Genomic DNA, 20,256 nt, shown 5'->3' with positions numbered 1-20,256 from the left:
TTGATTGATTGATTGATTTCATCACTCTCTCTGAACCATTGGAGGTGATTATCATCAGACAGATTTAGCACAATGAAAAGCATTGTCAACATGACAGCGGGCAAAAATAAAGTCAACTAGATTTTTCTGGGCCTTCTCAGCAAGTCGCCATTGCATAACATTAGGCAATTTCAAGCAGCCTCAGGATGTGAAAAAAACCATCATGTTTTCTGATACATTCAGGCCTCTTTCCAGACACGCTTTCTTTAAAGCTTAAATGTCAAGTCTCTTTGTAGGGATTTGCCCTATTTAGAGCTGAATGCATGTACTTTCTACTTAGTGAAGCAACCTCAGATTATTTCGCTGCTGCATTTGCCAATGTTTTTGCATGGCGTTAGCAGTGTGTCAGTTTCTGAAAAACAACAATTCATATCCTTTTCTGGGAAGCCTCATGACCTATAGGACTTCCAGTTGGCATGTTATATCAACATTCAGGACCCAGCATGTCCTCAATCTGGGCAGGAAAAGGCACACACAGTATTCTCAGATATTTACTTCATGTTACACCTGCCTTGGCTTCCAGATGTGTCATACTCTTCAAATCTCCCGATCTTCCCATACTCATTCTACGCCGCTATTCTCTCCACCTCTAGCACTGATTCCACTTGATCTCGGTAACCCAATGCCTGTTCATTTTTATTTATGTGGCCCTTACATTTCTCTGTGACCCATCCATGAAGACCATGTTCATGTAAATCAGCTTTCTTGAAGTCTGCAGTTCTCTCAATAATAACATCATGACAATCTCTTCCCATGAAAGAGTAGACTCATCTGGTTCCATCCACTCTCCTCCCTCACCCTATGCTAATTTAAGAGACAGCTGGTTTAATATAAACTTATAATAACAACGGGGTTGACCCTGTGTCCCTCAGAATATAAAAGCATCATGTTTTTCATTAACATTCCTCCATTTCAAATCTTTTGGTGACATGATGCTTCCTCCTGGGGCACACCTGTATCTTGCGCCTGTGATATGTGCACCCATTGCATGTATAATGTTACAAACCAACTTACGATGTGTTCACTATATAAAACCCAATAAACAATTGTTGAGAGAAAAAAAAGAAAAACTCTGCCACCTAGGTGAGGAGCAAAACGTGGGATTTTATTGTTCATCCTGCATAGAGGGATGTTGTCATCGGTTACGGTGACTTCACCAACACCCAGAATTTCCCTCACCGAATACTCTATCTATTTCAGCACCCTATCACAACTCCAGAGAGGGATCCTGTCAAAGCCTCAAAGAAAGGTATCCTTATGGGACCATGGCTAGCCAGAAGAAAATGTATCCGAAGGTTAAGTTCAGTGGGGTAAGGCTGCAAGCGATGTCCAAGGAAGAAGCGTCTTCATAAGGAGGTAGAGGGACCAATTCGCAGTGACGATTCCTGTCTTTGGACAAAGTCACTTTTATGGAAGTAAAAAATCTCCAGTAGGATAAAGCAGGAGACTGAAACTGATGATAATTTCAGGAGGCCGAATACCACTTTGGTGAAGGATCATAGTACAGGATTTGCTATTGCGGAGAAGAACGTAGCAGGAGCTACCGCAAAGTCGGACCGACCGGATACGAACCTGGGGCAGATCAACAAGCAGGTTAGTACCAGTCTTCCCTCAGTTCTCAGGGCAGGTTTCATCTTAAACTTTTTAACTAAAAAGTTTTGGATTTTGTCTGTGTGTGCACATTCAGCACCACCACAAAGGGTCAAAGACTGGATGGGCACCACTTGCGGGTTAGGACTCACGCAGGTTGTCTTCAGATTCAGGAGCCTGTTATGTCCCTGTGGCTCTGAACAGAAGGCCAGCAAACTAGGTCTTGGATTCAATCTGGCAGACCTCAGTTCAGGTGAAGAAGCTGGGGTTAATCAGCAAGGCAGGCCTCTGAGAGTTCAAGGAGGCTCATGGCAGCAAGTCCTCAGTCCTAGGCTTCCTCAACTATAGTCCCCATTTCTAAAAATGACGATAGAAGTAGTACCCACTGCTATAGACCAATTTCACTTATTGACGCAGTGGTCAAAGTGGTGGGTAGGGTTCTCTTACAGCAACTAAACACCTGGGCAGATGAGAATAGGATTATGACGGATGTCCAGTATGGTTTTTGGCTGGGGCATTCCACCGTTGCACAGTGCCTCAATTTATATATGGTTCTGAACAACTACACCGTCGCTCATACTGGAACCATCCACCTTGCCTTCATGGATTCGTCATCTGCCTTTGATTGCGTAAATAGGGCAAGGTTGTGGCAGTCCATGAGGGCAATGGGGGTGCAAGACAGCATTGTTAATTTTCTTGAGAACCTGCACTCATTGGACAAAGCCAATGTCAAATTCTCACAAGACCTGAAGGTAACAAGGGACTTTGAGATTAAGAAGGGAGTCAGGCAAGGCTGCATTCTTGCGCCTTTTTTATTTAACTTGTATATTAATTATTAGAAAGTGTGTTGAGGGCAACTGGAGTTGACTTTCCTTATGTAGGACGGCGGGCATCCCCGTTTTGCTTTACGTGGATGACGCCGTCCTAATATCCAGAACGAAACTGGGCTTACAAACCCTTTTCACTGCATTCTCGGGTTTTATGTCAGAACGGGACTTGGCTATCAATAATTTGAATTCCTATGTTATGAAGGTGGGGAAACATACAAAAAAGAGTGTTCAATTTAGAACTGGCAATGATAAGATTCCCCGTACAAGTGTTTTCTCCTATCTGGGGGTCTTATTTGATGATCAACTTAAATGGGAGCCCCTAATACAGAGAAAAAAGGGGATCTGATCTGGGTTAATGCAGCTATTTTTAAATTTGCCTCTAAAGTGGGGAAGAAACCGACTGGAGCCATGCTACAAGTGTACCAAGCAAAAAGCTTAGCCATAGCAAGCGACGGTAGCAAGATTTTGAGACACTCTGCAATAGAACCCCTCCAGGTGGTGGAAAATGGGTTCCTAAAAAGATTATTATGTGTCCCGAAAGGGCTCTCATCAGGGCTTCGGAGAAAAAGAGAGTAGTTCTAAAATTAGTTATACATTTTTAATTTTGTTTTATAGATCACACTAATGTTTGTAAATCAGAAGCCCTGATGAGAGCCCCAGGAGTTGTACCAGGTCTCGAAAAGCGTCAGCATTTTTTTTAATACTGAGGAATCATAATGGATGGGTTTATGTATAGCTTGAGGGATATGTATTGAAAGTGTTATCCCCCACTCTTTTGCATAAATCGTTCCCAGTATTTGACATATTCCCCGTTTGGTTTGAAGAAATGTTAAAGATCAAAGTGTTTGTAAATTGTTTAATTGATATTGGTGGATGAATTCATTTATGTTTTGTGTTGTATATTGTAAATACATGTAGATTATTGTCAAATATTTTCCGTAAATGTATGAATCTCTTTTGTATGGTTCTCTGAAATGAATAGGTGGCATTGCCATTCAAACATTTAAGAATGTACATAAATATAAAAAAAGTTTTCTAAGAAAATAGGTTTAATAAATAACCAAGTCAAATTGAATTATTATCTTTTGACCCTTGCTGAAAATAGGTGGCTTAAAAGGTTAAAGATAACCAGGTCCTCATTTTTCCTAGCTTTCTAAAAGTAGCATTTTCAAAATTGTAATTTAAAGTCTGACTTTACCATTAAAGATGATTTTTAAGGGGGGCGTGGCTTGGATGGCGAGAAGGCAGCAGACCTAAGTCCGGAGCTCCCGACCCCCAAGTCGAACGACCGGCGAGCAACCGAGGGGAAACACCCCCAAAAGGGATAAAAGTGGAACAAGGAGGTGGATGAAGGCCAGGGCCCTCCGAAACCAACAAAGAAGATGTTTTATGCAGTGGAACAAAGGCTGAGGGAGAAGGGACCGCCGCCCCAAGATGGCGGCGAGAGGGAAGTAGGCGATCAAGCGACAACAGAAGAAGCCACCAGCGGAAACGCACCCAACGCTGTCACCACACAGCAGGTAACCACCGAGAGGTGCGCGGGAAGCGATCGTACAAAAGATCATACAATAGGGACATAAGGTAGCCAAGCGCTGGGAAGGCTCAAGAGGCAAACCGAAACCGAAACCAACAAGCAGGCTCAAGGCACGGCCATATTCAGGCGCCCGTCTCACCCCGGCACACAAGCAGGAGAGTCCTCACTAGCCACAGCGCGTGAAGAGCGGGAAGCAAAAGGCAGAGCGCAGGGGAGAGGAGGGAGATCAGACGCACAGAAGCAAGCGGTGGTGCGATCAAGCGACACCAAGTCGCAAAGACACAAGCCAGTGATGCAAGGTGCGAATTAAGGGGTGCAGCCCCCACTAACCGGCCCACGCCTAAGCGAGATAAGCGCAGAATCCAACTGTTAAAATCAAGAACAGCGGCAAGCGCAAACCTGCACTAATAGCACCGGCGGCCAGAGACCAAACAGAACCAGGCGGCGGCCATCTTGGGACGGGAATAAGAATCGATGTAGGCGCGGCTTCAACAGAAAAGAGGATAGGATTAACAACTCCCTCTGAGCCAACAAACAGGAAACAAGCGGGTAGAGCCACCACACCCAAGCAGAGACAAACCTTAGCACGAAAAGGCGGTACGGAACTTGGGTACACAGTTGCCTTTTTGAATCAGACTGGCACAACAGTCATCAGAGACCATCTTGGTAAAGGCAAATCCCAAAAGCAGCAAGGTGCGAGGAGCATAGTGCTGCAGCGGCCATTTTGAGGTGGGACCAAACAAAACAAAAAAAAAGAAGAAGGGAGACTGAACACTGCGACTCGCGGATGCAACACGACGCGCTCTCTCTCATTAACCCATCATACCAAGCCAGAGGCACAAGAGGCAAGCGACCTGCTGGGGGGGGGCACTAAAAGACGCAGTGGATCAAACAAGAAATACACAAGGTAAGAGGAGCAAAGTGCAGCGGCGGCCATTTTGAGGGGGGACTAAACAGACAAAAGAGAAGATTGAACACGGTCTGCGACGGGTGTGTGACTAGCATAGACAGCGCGACGCGCTCTCACGAGCACGTCCCATCACCGGATCTTGGTGACACAGCGGCCATTTTGGATCGGGTTGGCACACCAATCATCGAAGGCCATCTTGGTGAGGGCAAACATAGCGCTGCGGCGGCCATTTTGAGGTGAGATCAAACAAAGGAGACAGAAGATTGAACACGGTGTCTCGTGGACACAGTGCAACGCGCTATCAAGACCGCAGCCAATAAACGGGGGAGTAAAGGCAGCAAGTACATTTAAAACAGACACAAAGAGCTGCCACCCTGAGACGAGGCCATAGGTATACCCCCCCAAGAGACAAGCACACGAACAAGGCCACAGCAGCAGAACAAGGCGTAGTAAACGCAGCTAGACACACCCCCAGGCCAGGAAGACCAGACAAAAGAGCTGGCGGGGGAAAAAAACAGAACCAGGACGATCAAGTGGCCGTGTCGCTTCAGAGAAGAAGTCCCCGCACCGCAGGGGAACACCACCACTAAGGCCGCCAAAACAACCAAAGCTCCCAAAGAAGACCCAACTAAACAGCAGCAAAGAGAGGGCAGGCTCCTAACTCACCAAATCAGAAGGGGCTTTGACACCATGGCAGGGAAAGACGAGAAAAGAATCTCAAATGAATCAAAAAAAAGCAAGAACGAATACCTGGACTCCCCCGGGACATTCAAAAACGGCCAAGGCGGCGAAATAATAACACTAGATACACTCCTAAAGAAAATTACGGAAGGTAACGACCTCGCTAAAGCCAGGAAAAAAACTGTGGAAAACATTGAAATGGATAATAACAATAGGGGGGAGGTAGAGTATAGAGATAGGATTCTCACTCCACGGGCACTGTTAATTAAACAAAATGAATCCTACTCATGGTGGACAGAAAGAGTGTAGACCACAGATGTGGGGGACACTCAGTGTTTTGTAAAATACCCCTCACACACCAACAGGCCCCTTGGTGTCATGCTTCATCATCGGGGTCTTCGCACCCCTCTAACGGGATGCGGCGTGCTGCGACCTGCGACTACGCTGGAGCGCTAGAAGGGTAGACTATGTGTGGTTTGTGTGTGGTGTAAGTGAAAGGGTATTAATGAATGTGAATGGTGGGGTATAGTGAAGGTTTAAAAAGTACCTGGCTCGTAGGTATCAAGAAAAAACTTTATTCATAACCTTCGGGCTCGTACTAGTAAAAGAAGTGCAATGTGAGGTTAATTGTCAAAATTATGGACATTACCTCTGATGTGCGTCAACATGTTTCGGAACTTGTGTTCCTTCTTCGGGACGAGGGCACAACTTCCCCACTTTACTCACGTATCTTTATAGAAAAATTTCTTGGTGTAAATAAAAATTAAAAAGTGAATTTATTTACAGTGATAAATTAGGCTATGGTGTGCCTACAGCGGTATAAGTCTATGCAGTTGCATAACCTAAAAAGAGAAAAAAAAATAAAAATGATTTTGGTTGCCTCAGTGGGCTGGCTCAGACAGGTGCAGTCACCTGGAGCCCCAAATGATGCATTGATCCTGTAAGAAAAAAAGACACACAGTACACACAACATATATGACACACTTAAGTTTGAAGTAGCTCTGTGAACATACTCATTATGTAATATTTTCTGGCTTCATGAGCATATCCAGAACGTCGGGGTTGGTTGGCAGATTCGTAATCTATGTGGATAGAGAGGTGGTTTCAGTATCCTTTACTCACTGTTTTGGTCGAAAATGGTGATATCTGTTTTGTTAGCCCACTCAATACTCACCGAATCTGGACGAGATTACCTCCGTGTTACCCCTAACGCTGCTCCGCTGGTAATGGATACAAAGCTAAGCCCAGTCTTATATAGGCCTAGTTTTTGTGATTGGTTAACCTGTCATACGTTAATTGTCAGATGTTTGTCAGAGCCCATATAAGGATAATCCGTTTGTGCACCTATCAGAATAGAGACACTCCAAATCATAGAGGAAGTGCTTTTCAGTAACTCGTGGAAGTACAAAACTCCGAGAAATTTGGTGCTGGAATGCATCTCTCTGGCTCTACAAGAGAACTTTTTCAGTACAACCAGACCATCTACCTACAAACCCATGGGACAAGTATGGGAAGCACATTTGCTCCAAGTCTAGCTGGTTTGTATGTCCACCACCTGGAACAGCACAAAATCCTACACATAGACAATCCATACAGATCACACATCAATACCTGGAAAAGGTATATTGATGACATTTTCATCATTTGGGATGGAGATTTTGAAACTGCTTCCAATTTTGTGACCTGGTTAAACAACCAAAATATATACCTGAAATTCACAAGCACTATCTCTAACACATCTATGGTATTCCTAGATCTGAACATCTACACAGAAGATGGCAGACTAAAAAGTACAACTCATTTCAAACCTACCTCCAGAAACTGCCTGTTTCGGTATGACAGCTTCCATCCTAGACACCTGAGAGAGAACCTACCGTATGGACAATTTCTGCGTCTGCGACGCAATTGCACGGAACTGAATCAGTTCAATGCACAAGCAAAAGATTTGAAAAAGAAATTGATACAAAGACAATACCCCATCAGAACCATTGATAGGGCAATGAAAAGGGCCAAGAATACTCATAGGGACGCACTCCTAGAAGTCAAACCACAGGACAAAGGAGTAAATAAAAGACCTGTATGCGTCACGACTTACACGATCATGTCCAATCAGGTGTCGAAAATCATTAACAAACATTGGAGGATACTTAACTGTGGAAGCCTGGAGCTCGAGAAACCGATGCATGCAAATCGCAGGGGAAGAAACCTCAAGGACATACTGGTCCACACCAGACCTCAACAAAATCCGCAGAATAGGCAGACCACAATTGGACTTCAAGGACATTTTCCGTGTGGCAATTGCAGTAGCTGCCATCTCACACAAAAAAGCAATATTCTGACCTTCAGAAATGGAACAACATGGGAACAATGGCAATTCACGAATTGCAACACGAAAAATGTTGTATATATGATAACATGCCCATGTGGCTTAAAGTATGTTGGCATGACCACCAGACCTGCAAAAGTGAGAGTGGGAGAACATAAGAGCAATATACGCTGTAAAAAGTCAACCACAAAAATGGCGTCCCATTTTTTGGAAAAACAACATTGTGTGAACGATCTGCGATGGACAATAATTGAACATTTGCCATCCGAAACTGGCCTTTTTCAGAAAGAACAACAATGGGTTTTCCGTATGAGTACCCACACCAATGGTCTCAACGATGATGTTCCCTGGGGCCAACTGTCAATCCTGAATTAACATAGATAACTCATTCACAACCCACTGGTTACTATCAGAATCCGAGATACCTATGGCCACTCATGTTGTGATATCGTATATCATTATGAACAGTACACACAGAGAGCCTTTACAAACTACCATTTATTATTTTTATACCACCTACAAACATCTCTTGGAAACTGCCCCTGGCCGTGGTACTGAATTATCTGTTTCTTTATTTAATGTTTCTTTCACGCATTAGCTACCAACTTATAGAAATGTGAGCAGCGTTACAAAAATAGAACCCTAAGGAGCGTTCTCGCCACTTACTGTAAGTGTCACACTGCCCAAGCTTTTAAAATCTAAGCACAATGTACCATCACAGAGTAGTGTGACCAGTGTCGGTTAAAGGGAACACAATGCGCATTTGCGGAGGTTTTAACTAACCATTTGGAAATAACAAGAAGCACCACGCATGCGCATAGACTAGCATCACTGTGAGGCGAGTATGCGCATGCGCCCTACGGAGCCGTCAGGGGCTTACGCATGCGCACTGCGTGACCGGCAGACACTTGTCTAAGGACACGGACACTCGGCGCATGCCTTTTGCATGGGTGACACGGCCACTATTCTGATAGGTGTACAAACGGATTATCCTTATATGGGCTCTGACAAACATCCGACAATTAACGTATGACAGGTTAACCAATCACAAAAACTAGGCCTATATAAGACAGGGCTTAGCTTTGTATCCATTACCAGCGGAGCAGCGTTAGGGGTAACACGGAGGTAATCTCGTCCAGATTCTGTGAGTATTGAGTGGGCTAACAAAACAGATATCACCATTTTCGACCAAAACAGTGAGTAAAGGATACTGAAACCACCTCTCTATCCACATAGATTACGAATCTGCCAACCAACCCCGACGTTCTGGATATGCTCATGAAGCCAGAAAATATTACATAATGAGTATGTTCACAGAGCTACTTCAAACTTAAGTGTGTCATATATGTTGTGTGTACTGTGTGTCTTTTTTTCTTACAGGATCAAAGCATCATTTGGGGCTCCAGGTGACTGCACCTGTCTAAGCCAGCCCACTGAGGCAACCAAAATCATTATTTTATTTTTATTTTTATTTTTTCTCTTTTTAGGTCATGCAACTGCATAGACTTATACCGCTGTAGGCACACCATAGCCTAATTTATCACTGTAAATAAATTCACTTTTTTACTTTTATTTACAACAAGAAATTTTTCTATAAAGATACGTGAGTAAGGTGGGGAAGTTGTGCCCCCGTCCTGAAGAAGAAACACAAGTTCCGAAACATGTTGACGCACATCAGAGGTAATGTCCATAATTTTGACAATTAACCTCACATTGCACTTCTTTTACTAGTACGAGCCCGAGGTTATGAATAAAGTTTTTTCTTGATACCTAGGAGCCAGGTACTTTTTAAACCTTCACTATACCCCACCACTCACATTCATTAATACCCTTTCACTTACGCCACACACACACCACACATAGTCTACCCTTCTAGTGCTCCCGCGTAGTCGCAGGTCGCAGGTCGCAGCACGCCGCATCCCGTTAGAGGGGTGCGAAGACCCCGATGATGAAGCATGACACCAAGGGGCCTGTTGGTGTGTGAGGGGTATTTTACAAAACACTGAGTGTCCCCCACATCTGTGGTCTACACTCTTCCTGTCCACCATGAGTAGGATTCTTTTTGTTTAATCAACATTGAAATGGAACTAATTGCTATTAGGGCTGAACAAAGTAGAGCAAATGAGAGGTCAGATGCGGCTGAAAGAAGAGTGAGTGCCATGGAGGACCGCATGGAAGTAATGCACAAAGACTTGGGCATGGTCATAAGAAGAACGAGCATCCTGCAAAGAATCCAAGCAGAACAAGACGACAGAAGCCGCAAGGGGAACATAAGACTGCTGTGGGTGCCGGAAGACGAGGAAGACACCCCCGGATCGTGTGCAGCCATGCTAGAGACCATAATACCGAAACTCACAGGCCTCAAGTTCGACAGGCCCTTTGAAATTGAGAGAGCATACCGTATACCAGCTAGGAAACCCTCCAACAGCAACAGCCCAAGACCAATAATATGCAAACCACTTCGACCAAACAGATGCAATCTTCGCAGTTGCAAGGAAAGGGCAGCCTCTTCACATCAACGGCCAGAAAGTAACAATTACACAAGACTTCTCCAAAATAATGGTGGAGATAAGGAAAGAGTTCCTAGCCCTCAGAGACAAAATGAGAAGGAACAACATCACGTTCAGCTTAGCAGGGCCATCCAAGATGAAAATAACAGACAGGAATGGCACCAACGCCTTCGAGGACCCTAATGAACTAAGGAGATACCTAGAGGGACCAGTCCAGGAGTAAATGGACCAGCAGAGCCCAGGAGCAAAGAGAAGAGCATCGTCAGATGATGCCACGGATTGGTGTCACTACAACGCATGCTTTTACATCGCATGCCTTTACAACGCGGTTTTTACCACGCAGTCCATTACAACGCATAATGCTTTTAGGCGCTGGATAGTGAATTATTTAATTTACTATTCCAACTCCAGTCCCCGTGGATAGCAGGGAAGGTGTTGGATAGTAAATTAAATATATTCCCTATCCTAGAGCGCCCCCCAGCGCAATGCGTTGTAATGGTATGCGTTGTAATGGTTGTGATGTAATGGTAGTGCGTTGTAAAAAATGCGTTGTAAGTGATGTTCCCCGATGCCACGGGCGGAGCAGAATAAGAATGCACTGAATATAAACAATAGCCAACCGCAAGTCCTACATGCACAACTTCCCGCAAACTTTGAACAACATACCTACCTCAACCAGGAAAAAGTAGCGACACGACTATCATGCAGCCCCAAGAGGGACCCTTGCACAAGCACACAAAAAGACAACCTATCTACCTTTATCTACCTCAAGTTCCCGACGACCGCAAACGTGACAACTACGACCACCCCATGACATTAGCAGCAGAGGGGTAAAAAAGGGCGCAGACACCTCGGAAAGCAGCGGCGGAAGAATGCAAAGACACTCCAGAGTCGACATATCCTTTTTCTCTTTTCCACATGTTCGAACAATGGGGGGAAAGCTACCAGGCATGGGACACAAGACCTCCTCACCTTACTAACAGACAAGGACTTGGGGGGGGGGGAGGGAGGACCCTTGCTGTCACACGCTCACATTTCAATAGGCGGAGGGAGGGGGGGAGGGAGGGAGGAGGGAGGGGGAAGGAATGGGAATGGGAATGGGAAACTACGGGTAAAAACCACAGTACATGTATATGCATCTCACTCACTGTACATCTCTATCTTATCTACATCCCCACTGTCACTACCCCCCGGCCGGGGGGGGGGGGCGCTAGAAGAGGAAACAACAGAACAATGCTACAGATAGCCACACACCAAACCCACCCACTGAGCGGCGAAACACCGAAACCACCATGAACCCACCAACGCAAGCAGGGCGGGCCACAAACCTCAAAGTAGTGTCCATGAACGTCAAAGATCTCAACCACCCCATCAAGCACAGGAAGGTGCTAGACCACCTAGCCAAACTGAAGGGAGACGTCTACGTACTTCTGGAAACCAAGCTATCACAAGAAGAAGCATCCCATCTGAAGGCAAGATGGATAGGAGAAGTCCTATGCTCTCCCGCCAAACAAAAAAAGCGAGGGGTGATCACCATAGTGAGCAAGAAAGCTAACCTAATCCTAAACACCTCCCGTACGGATGAAGAAGGCAGAGTACTACTCGCAAGCCTGGCCAGAGGAGATGAACGGATACATATAGCCAATATTTACGGCCCCAACTCAGAGGACAAACATTTCTGGCAGGAGGAAGTCCCTCAAGATGAGTTTCTATTAGTGGCAGGCGACATGAACCAAGTTTGGGACCAGGCAACAGACAGACACCCACACAGAACAAGCCACGACTCACACAACGCCAACACCCTGAAAAACCTCTGTGCCAAGCTCCACCTCGCTGATCCATGGAGACTTCAAAACCGAGCGCTAGGGAGTACACCTTTTACTCACACCCACACAACTCCTACAGCAGGATAGACTATATACTGATGTCCAGCTCACACACACACCTTATAGACCACACTGAAATAGTGCCGATAACCATATCAGACCACGCACACACCACACTGTCACTGAGCGGAAGACACAATGAGAAACCAACGAGCAGATGGAGATTAAACAGTGACATCCTGCAAAACCCAAGCATTGTGAAAGAAATCGAAGACACCATACGAGAGTACCTGGACCACAACAACAATGATGAGGTGGAGAAGAGCACTATCTGGGACGCCCTAAAAGCGACATTGAGAGGGAAACTGATAAACATCAAGGCCAGAATGAACCGTGGCAGGAACAAGAAAATCAAGGACCTAGAAGAAGAGATTACCCTTCTGGAAAAGGGGCACTGAGCGAACCTGACAGACAGGAACACCCTAACGGCCCTAACCAAAAGGAAATGCGAACTAACAAGATCCTAAGCGAGAGGGCAGGTACGTGGATAAACAAATTCAGGGTCATAAACCTATGCGCAGCCAACAAGGCGGGGAAACAACTGGCGTCTTACCTGAAGGCAAAACAGAGGCAGCACACAATCGTGGCTATAACGGACAAATCAAACAAATCACAAACAACAAACAAGGGTATCCTAGAGGTCTTCAGGCAATTTTACCAAGAACTATACTGCGCTGACAAAAACCTAGACGCCGATGGAGGCTCAAGCCTACTCAGCAAGACCAACATGCCAGCACTCACAGTGGCTCAAAGGGACACACTTGAGGAAGACATAATGGATGCGGAAATTGACGCAGCAATCACCCAACTCAAACCCAACAAAGCTCCCGGACCGGATGGGTACACGGCAGCCTTTTACAAGACATTCATCGACCAACTGAGACCCATCATGGCTGTAACCTTCACGCAATGCATTCACAGGGGCAGAATGACAGAGATTAATGGCCGAAGCCAATATCATTGTGATACCCAAAGAAGGGAAAGATCTGCAATTCCCACAAAACTAGAGACCTATATCCTTAATCAATGTAGATTGCAAAATATACACGAAAATCCTGGCAAACAGACTGAACAGGGTCCTACCACTACTCATCCACAACTCGCAAGTGGGCTACATCAAGAACAGACTTTCCCAGGACAACACGCGACTACTATGCCATCTCATCAACCACACAACACACAACGAGGACCAGGCAGTAATGATAGCTCTGGATGCTGAGAAAGCCTTCGACAGAGTATCATGGCCCATCCTCAACGCATGCATGGAGAAATTCGGACTAGGTACAAAATACAGAACAATGGTAATGGCCCTCTACAACAAACCAAGAGCAAAGGTGGTGGTAAACGGGTGCACATCGGAGACACTAACGCTGGAAAGAGGCACAAGGCAGGGCTGCCCCCTATCACCCGGTCTCTTCCTCCTGGCACTAGAACCACTACTAGCCAGAATAAGAAACAACAACGACATAACCAGTGTCAAAATCAAAAACAAGACGGTGAAACTAGCTGCCTACGCAGACGATATCCTCATCACCACCACAGAGCCCACCTCATCAATCACAGCCCTAATGGAGACCATAGGGGAATACGCAGCAGCCTCGGGATACAAGCTCAATAAGGACAAGTCGGAGTGTAAGCCAATGAACGTGCACACCACTAAAGAAGTACTGGGTCAGTCAGCCTTAGCCTGGCAAAACAAACCGCTCAAATACCTAGGCCTACTCTTCGGCAGGGACATAAAGACAACACTGGAACACAACGAAGAGGCCATCCTGAAAAAGATAAAGGAGGGACTGGACACCTGGTCGCCCTAATACATAAGCTGGTGGGGCAGGATTGAAACGATCAAGATGATGGTTACACCAGCTATCAACTACACGCTCAACATGCTGTCCCTGGCAATGACAGACAACTTCCACAAGAGACTTGATAAACTAATCAACGGCTTCATCTGGAGAGACAAAAGACTGAGAATAAGTCTAAAAAAGCTGAGGTTAACAAAAAATTTGGGAGGCCTCAACCTAATGAACTTCAAAAACTTCCAGACGGCTTGCTTAGCGAAACAGGGCACCTTTTGGTTGACCAGCTTGCAGGAATACGAACCAGAGTGGCTGAAGGTGGAAAAGAACATCTTGGGGGGGCTCAACCCCATAGCGCTACTCACAGCGAACCAACACCCTCACCGACTCAATCAATCCTCAGACACACCAAAGAGGCACTAATGAAAATAGACAAACGAATGGAACAGAAACTGAAGGGATCAACCTGGGAGTCGATCTGACTAAACACAAAAATAACGTACCAGGGTAAGACACTAAGCAGTGAAACGTGGATGGAAAAAGGCATAACCACACCCAACCAACTGGAAACAAAAAACTCGCCAAACACATTCTAAACCTTGCAACAACTACACGACCTCCCGGCAAAGGACTATACACATTCCTGGAAATCAAAACGGCCACTACAAAGCCAAACCTAAGCAAAATCCCGCCAACCATCATCAAATACATGGAATCCCTCAACGCGACTGGCCACCACACAGCAAAAATATACAAGCTTCTCAACCCTCAAACATCCTCGCTAAACAAGAAAGTAACGAACACATGGGAATCACTCCTTGGAAGGCAGCTAAACGAGGAAGAAAAGGGAAAACTGTGGCGGTCGGCAACAACAAACAAGGTCACGCCACAACTGGCACAAACTAAGTTCTGGCTCCTCCACTGAGCATACTGGACCCCGGCGAGACTCCACAAAGTAGGCATAAAGGACACGGGTATCTGCTGGAACTGTGATAAAGAGGAAGGGACCCGGGAACACCTCACCTTCGAATGCCACAAAGTCAAGAAGTTCTGGGCGAAAGTAAACAACTTTATCAACGACATCACCAACAAGAATATAAAGCTAACCTTCGTGAGGCTTGCCACAGGTTTCATGACGGACTGCCTGGACAGCAAAGAGGAGAGAGACCTGGTAGACATCCTATTAACGGCAGCACTAAAAATCATCCTAAAAAACTGGAAGAACACAGCCAAAGCAAACTTCAAAACTTAGATAAACTGGGTCACTTTCCTCAGAGGCACAGACAACATCACCAGCAAGTTCACAAAGGAGCACAATGCCAAAGATAGAATGTGGGAGCTCCTTGACACATACCTGGAGTCACGAAGGACTTAACGACAGACCCCCCACCTCTTTCTCTTTCTTTCTCTCTTCTTTCTGCATAATAAGTACTGTATGTAACTTCTGATATGAAACTTATATTTTAATAAAAACATTTGAAATCAAAAAATCAAAAAAGATGATTCTTAAATACAGTTTGATAGATTCAAACATGAAATGCTTATCTGTTCCCAATCAGGCGTTAGCTCCTATTAAGTATGATAATACAACCCAATGATATCCTATGTGACAGGTAGGAATTTTGCAGTTTTTCACTACCAGGACATGTAAAACTTAAGAGTAAATGTTCAACTTTTTAACTCCTATACACATTGTCCTATGGGTTACCTAGGACCTACTTTAAAGACGACTTCTATGCAATAAAAGCAGGGATTAAGGCCTGGCAAGTCAAATTGGCAGATTAATACCGCATTTTGGCTGCAATAGCAGATGTTGGACAAGTTTTAAGGGTCTACTTAGGAGGGTAGCACAATAAGTGCTGCAGGCCCATTAGAAGCATGTAATTTATAGGGCCTAGGTATATGGTGTACTACTCTAAAAAGGACGTATACATAAATTAAATATGCCAGTTAGGTGTAAGCCTAATTTTACCATGTGTGAGGTAGTGAGAACACACACTTTAGCACTGGTTAGCATTGGAATTTTCAGTAGAAACATTGGATGGAAATAGGAAAAACATTTAGGGGAGGACCACTCTAAAGCTAAGAAATGTAACATTTACTTTGATCACTCTATAATTAGAATTTAGGAATTTACAGGTTCTTCATCTGAACTTTCAATCATGTGTAATTTGTGTTCATGTCTTTGCATCTTATCTTCACTGTTTCCAGAAAAATCTTCACCTCCCCTTTGGATTCACACTATGAACCTGCTCGTGACTCTGAGCCTTATGAGCAGAATGCTTGATCATTTGTCTTATCCACTGCTCCAACTAGTCTTACTCTCTTTGTGTGAGCAGCATAGATTCACTCATGTACATCTTCCCACTTGGCAGCACTGTTTGTTGTTAGTATGATCTGTAAGGGATCTCTCGAACTCTAATTGAAACAACCTTTATGGACATGCTTTTGCATAACTACCCAATCCCTCACATTCAGTCCATGACAGGATGTATTCTTGTAGTCTTCAGTTGATACATCCACCTGATGAGAGATAGATTTCACGAGCCAGACTTTTGTAATATTTCAAAACAATATCACCAGTCACTGAAACTAGTGCAGCTGAGGGTCCTAATGCAAGCATCATTACCTTATCCAGTATTACTTCATTGGAAGAAATGCCAATCTTTCTGTCAGGAGTACTTCTCATATTCAGCAAAATTAGAGGAAAAGCGTCAGGCCATTTCAAATCAGTTGAAGCATGGATTTATGTCACCTTATTCTTGAAAATGGCATTTGCACACTCAGCCAAACCTGAAGATTGTGGTTGATATCTGCACTGGAATCTCTGTTTGAGCTCAAAAGCTGTACCAATTATTTGCAACACCTAATTTACGAAGTGTGCACTACCATCAGTCTAAATAAAAGTTGCGAGGTCGAATCTCTGACTCAATTCCCTCAACAGCAATTTGGTAACTGTAAAGCTGTCTGCTCTTTTCATGGGGAATGCTTTCACCCATTCGGTGAACAGGCAGACTACTACCAAGACGTATTTTAAACCATTACAAGGTGGCATCTCATTAAAGTGTGCCTGCAGTCTAGTAAATATGCCTTCTGATCTGCCAATGTGAATTATGACTGTAACAGTTTTCTGTCCTTGAATATTCAACTGACAAACAACAGCTACATACATTCTCAGCAACATGCCGAAATCTTGTATCAATATGTTCTAAAAGTCCTCACAAAGCTATATCTACCTGCATGAGTTTGACTATGCAAATATTTACACATGGGCTCTAATACTGTCCAGCAAAATATATTTCTACTTTGGATTTGGATAATTCTTTTTAGAGCCCAATTTTCCCCATTTCCTTTTCTTATTTTCACCAACATCTTTCTGAAGACCTCTTAGTTCACATAATGATATTTGCATTGAACCCTTAAAGAAACAATTCATATTATTTGAACTACTATGTTGCATCATTTGTGTCATCATTATTCTCATTCTCTTGAACAATTTACTCTTCTTATAATGCACAATATCTCACCATCTGATCTGTGTACTTATTTCCCAACTATGTCCTTACCAGCTTTATGGGTTAAGTACTTTACAACAGTCACCTCCTGCATTCAACAAATTCAATATGTACATAATATTTTGATTGGAGCTCCTGAAGATGGCATTGCTCCCATCTGTGGCCAAAGTTGTCCATAATTATGAACAAAACCAAAACCATATTGGCTATGGATTCAGATAGTCACACTCAAGCAGCAAGCTCTTGTTAAGACAATCAATTCTGCCAACCTCTTATTGTTCTCTCAGACAAGAACCTCAACAAATCTGCTAGTGCCACTTCTTTTCTGTCTAGTCTTTTTTTGTGCATAATTCATCATAATTCGGTCACCTTCATACAATCATGCTCTAACTCACAATCATCTTCGTCCTCCCTGTTCCTGTCTTCACACATCTTGTCTGAAATTGAAAGCAATGTTGCTGGATTCAAGACATTTCATCTCGGGAAACAAATATTTTCAGTTGCAAGAATGTGTTGCTTATAATAAATTAATCTACAGCTCATTATGTGTTGTGTCCTTCTTTTAGTAAAAAGGATCTCAACAAAGTGAGGGGCATAGACACTAAACTATGGCCTGTCACAATTACCAAATAAACTGCTGCAACCAATTTCAAACAACTTTGAACACTTACGGCTACTGGATCCAATACACCTGAAAGATATGCCATCAGACACATAATCCTCCATGTTTGTGGGCGAGGATTGAAAGCACCCATCCACCTTTTTTTGAGAAAATAGGAAAAACATAATTTTGTTATCAGACATCATGAGTATGGGTGCATGACACAAACTCTCTTTTAATTTCTTAAATGAATCAAGACACCCATTACCAAATGGTAGCGGATCTTGTACAGTATTACTTGTCAACCTCAACTTTAATAAAGGTTTTGTAAATAAAGGAAAAGTTTTAAATCCACTGACAACAGTACCATTGTAGATGGTTGGTGGGCCCAATTTCAGAACTGCAGATACATGTTTTTTAGAGACTTTCTGCACACCTTTTCAATGTGGTGTCTGGGATAAATTATTTATTTCTGACAATATTGCAATTTAGTCGGAGAAAAGTTATGCTCATTCTCATCTAGATGATTTAACAAGGCAATGGTATGCAATTTACAGTCCTCTTTTGTTTTAGATGCTATTAACAAATCATCAATTTACTGAACAAGGACCAAATGACCCGGTAATTTATACTCTCTAAATCTTATTTTGGCATATGTGAGTAAATTGAATAACGTTCAGTATACCCCTGTGAAAACTCATACCACACAAGGGGGCATATTACCAAGCAATAGCGATAATTATCGCTATTGCTTGGTTAGAGCTAAAAATTTACCACTGAGCTGTGGCGATTTTTACCGCAAATAAACCTTGGTATTACCAAGGTTTATCGCAAATGCGATAAAAATCGCCGCAATGCATGAATACCGCTGAAAATTCAGCGATATTCATGCATTACTGAGCTAATGCTCTTAGCCATGTTATCCACCTCCCATTGGATAACATGGCTAAGAAATGCACAGGGCAGGTTTTAGCTTTTGGAGATATTTGCGCTTAGCACGAATATCTCAAAAAGTTGATAATAGGAGATAGCGATGTTAGCGACTGTTTTCAGTCTCTAACATCTTGGCACGCCCACTTTGCATGTCATTAGTGATAAATATCACTGACATGCAAAGTGGGGCCCTAGATGGTCGCTATCTCCTACTAGCTGTCGCTAACTGGTGTTAGCGACAGCTAGGTAATAGGGAGATAATGTTATCTCCGCTTTCTTGGCTTTTAAAGCCAAAAAAGCGGAGATAAACCCCCTTGATAATATGCCCCAAGGACTTTTATCAAAGATTAGACTGTGAATAGGAACTGTGAGTCCTCGTGTATTGGACTTAAGATGAACATTTGGCATAAGACAAGGACTGTATACCATTTAGCATCTGATTACATATTACACAATATAACTACTGGATTTAGTACCACAGGACAGCAAGAAACAACATTTTTCTATTTATCTTTTGGAGATCCTGCATGATTCTCCATTTGCCTACAGGTTCTACTTCTTTTCTTGAGAGGGGTAGGTTTCAGACTTCCACAGAATGAACTGTAGAAGGAGTAGCCTTTGTATCAATCAGAAATTAAATGGGGTAGCCATTGACTTAATCAGTGAGTCAATCTATGGGCCACTCTGGTCTACCTCTAGGACTGCACCAAGCAAGCATCCTCCCCAACCCAGAAACTGTCAATATGAACTACTCCCTATCATATCATCATTTAATAATATAGCATTTTGCTGGTACCCTGGACTATATAGAATTTTATTTCTTATGTTTTATTGCATTACCATGGCTGTTGGCATTGACATTCAAAATGATTTCGGATTCTGCATAATCTGCTTTGTATTTTTCATGTTTAACCTACATTGCCCCACTGGTTGTGCTGAACTTGTTCCAAATTCATATGAATCCTATTAGGATTTTGCCTACATTCCCTGTTCCAGTGAACAATTCTCCCTCAATAGTGACAAGCTGTATTTATCTTTAGAATTTAAACATTTCCATCCATGCAGACCCTTCATCTGTTGACACAATTCTCTATCCTGAATG

Source organism: Lissotriton vulgaris, chromosome 4_1 (genome assembly GCF_964263255.1).
Source record: "Lissotriton vulgaris chromosome 4_1, aLisVul1.2, whole genome shotgun sequence".
Taxonomy (NCBI): Eukaryota; Metazoa; Chordata; class Amphibia; order Caudata; family Salamandridae; genus Lissotriton; species Lissotriton vulgaris.
This window is presented reverse-complemented; position numbering follows the sequence as displayed.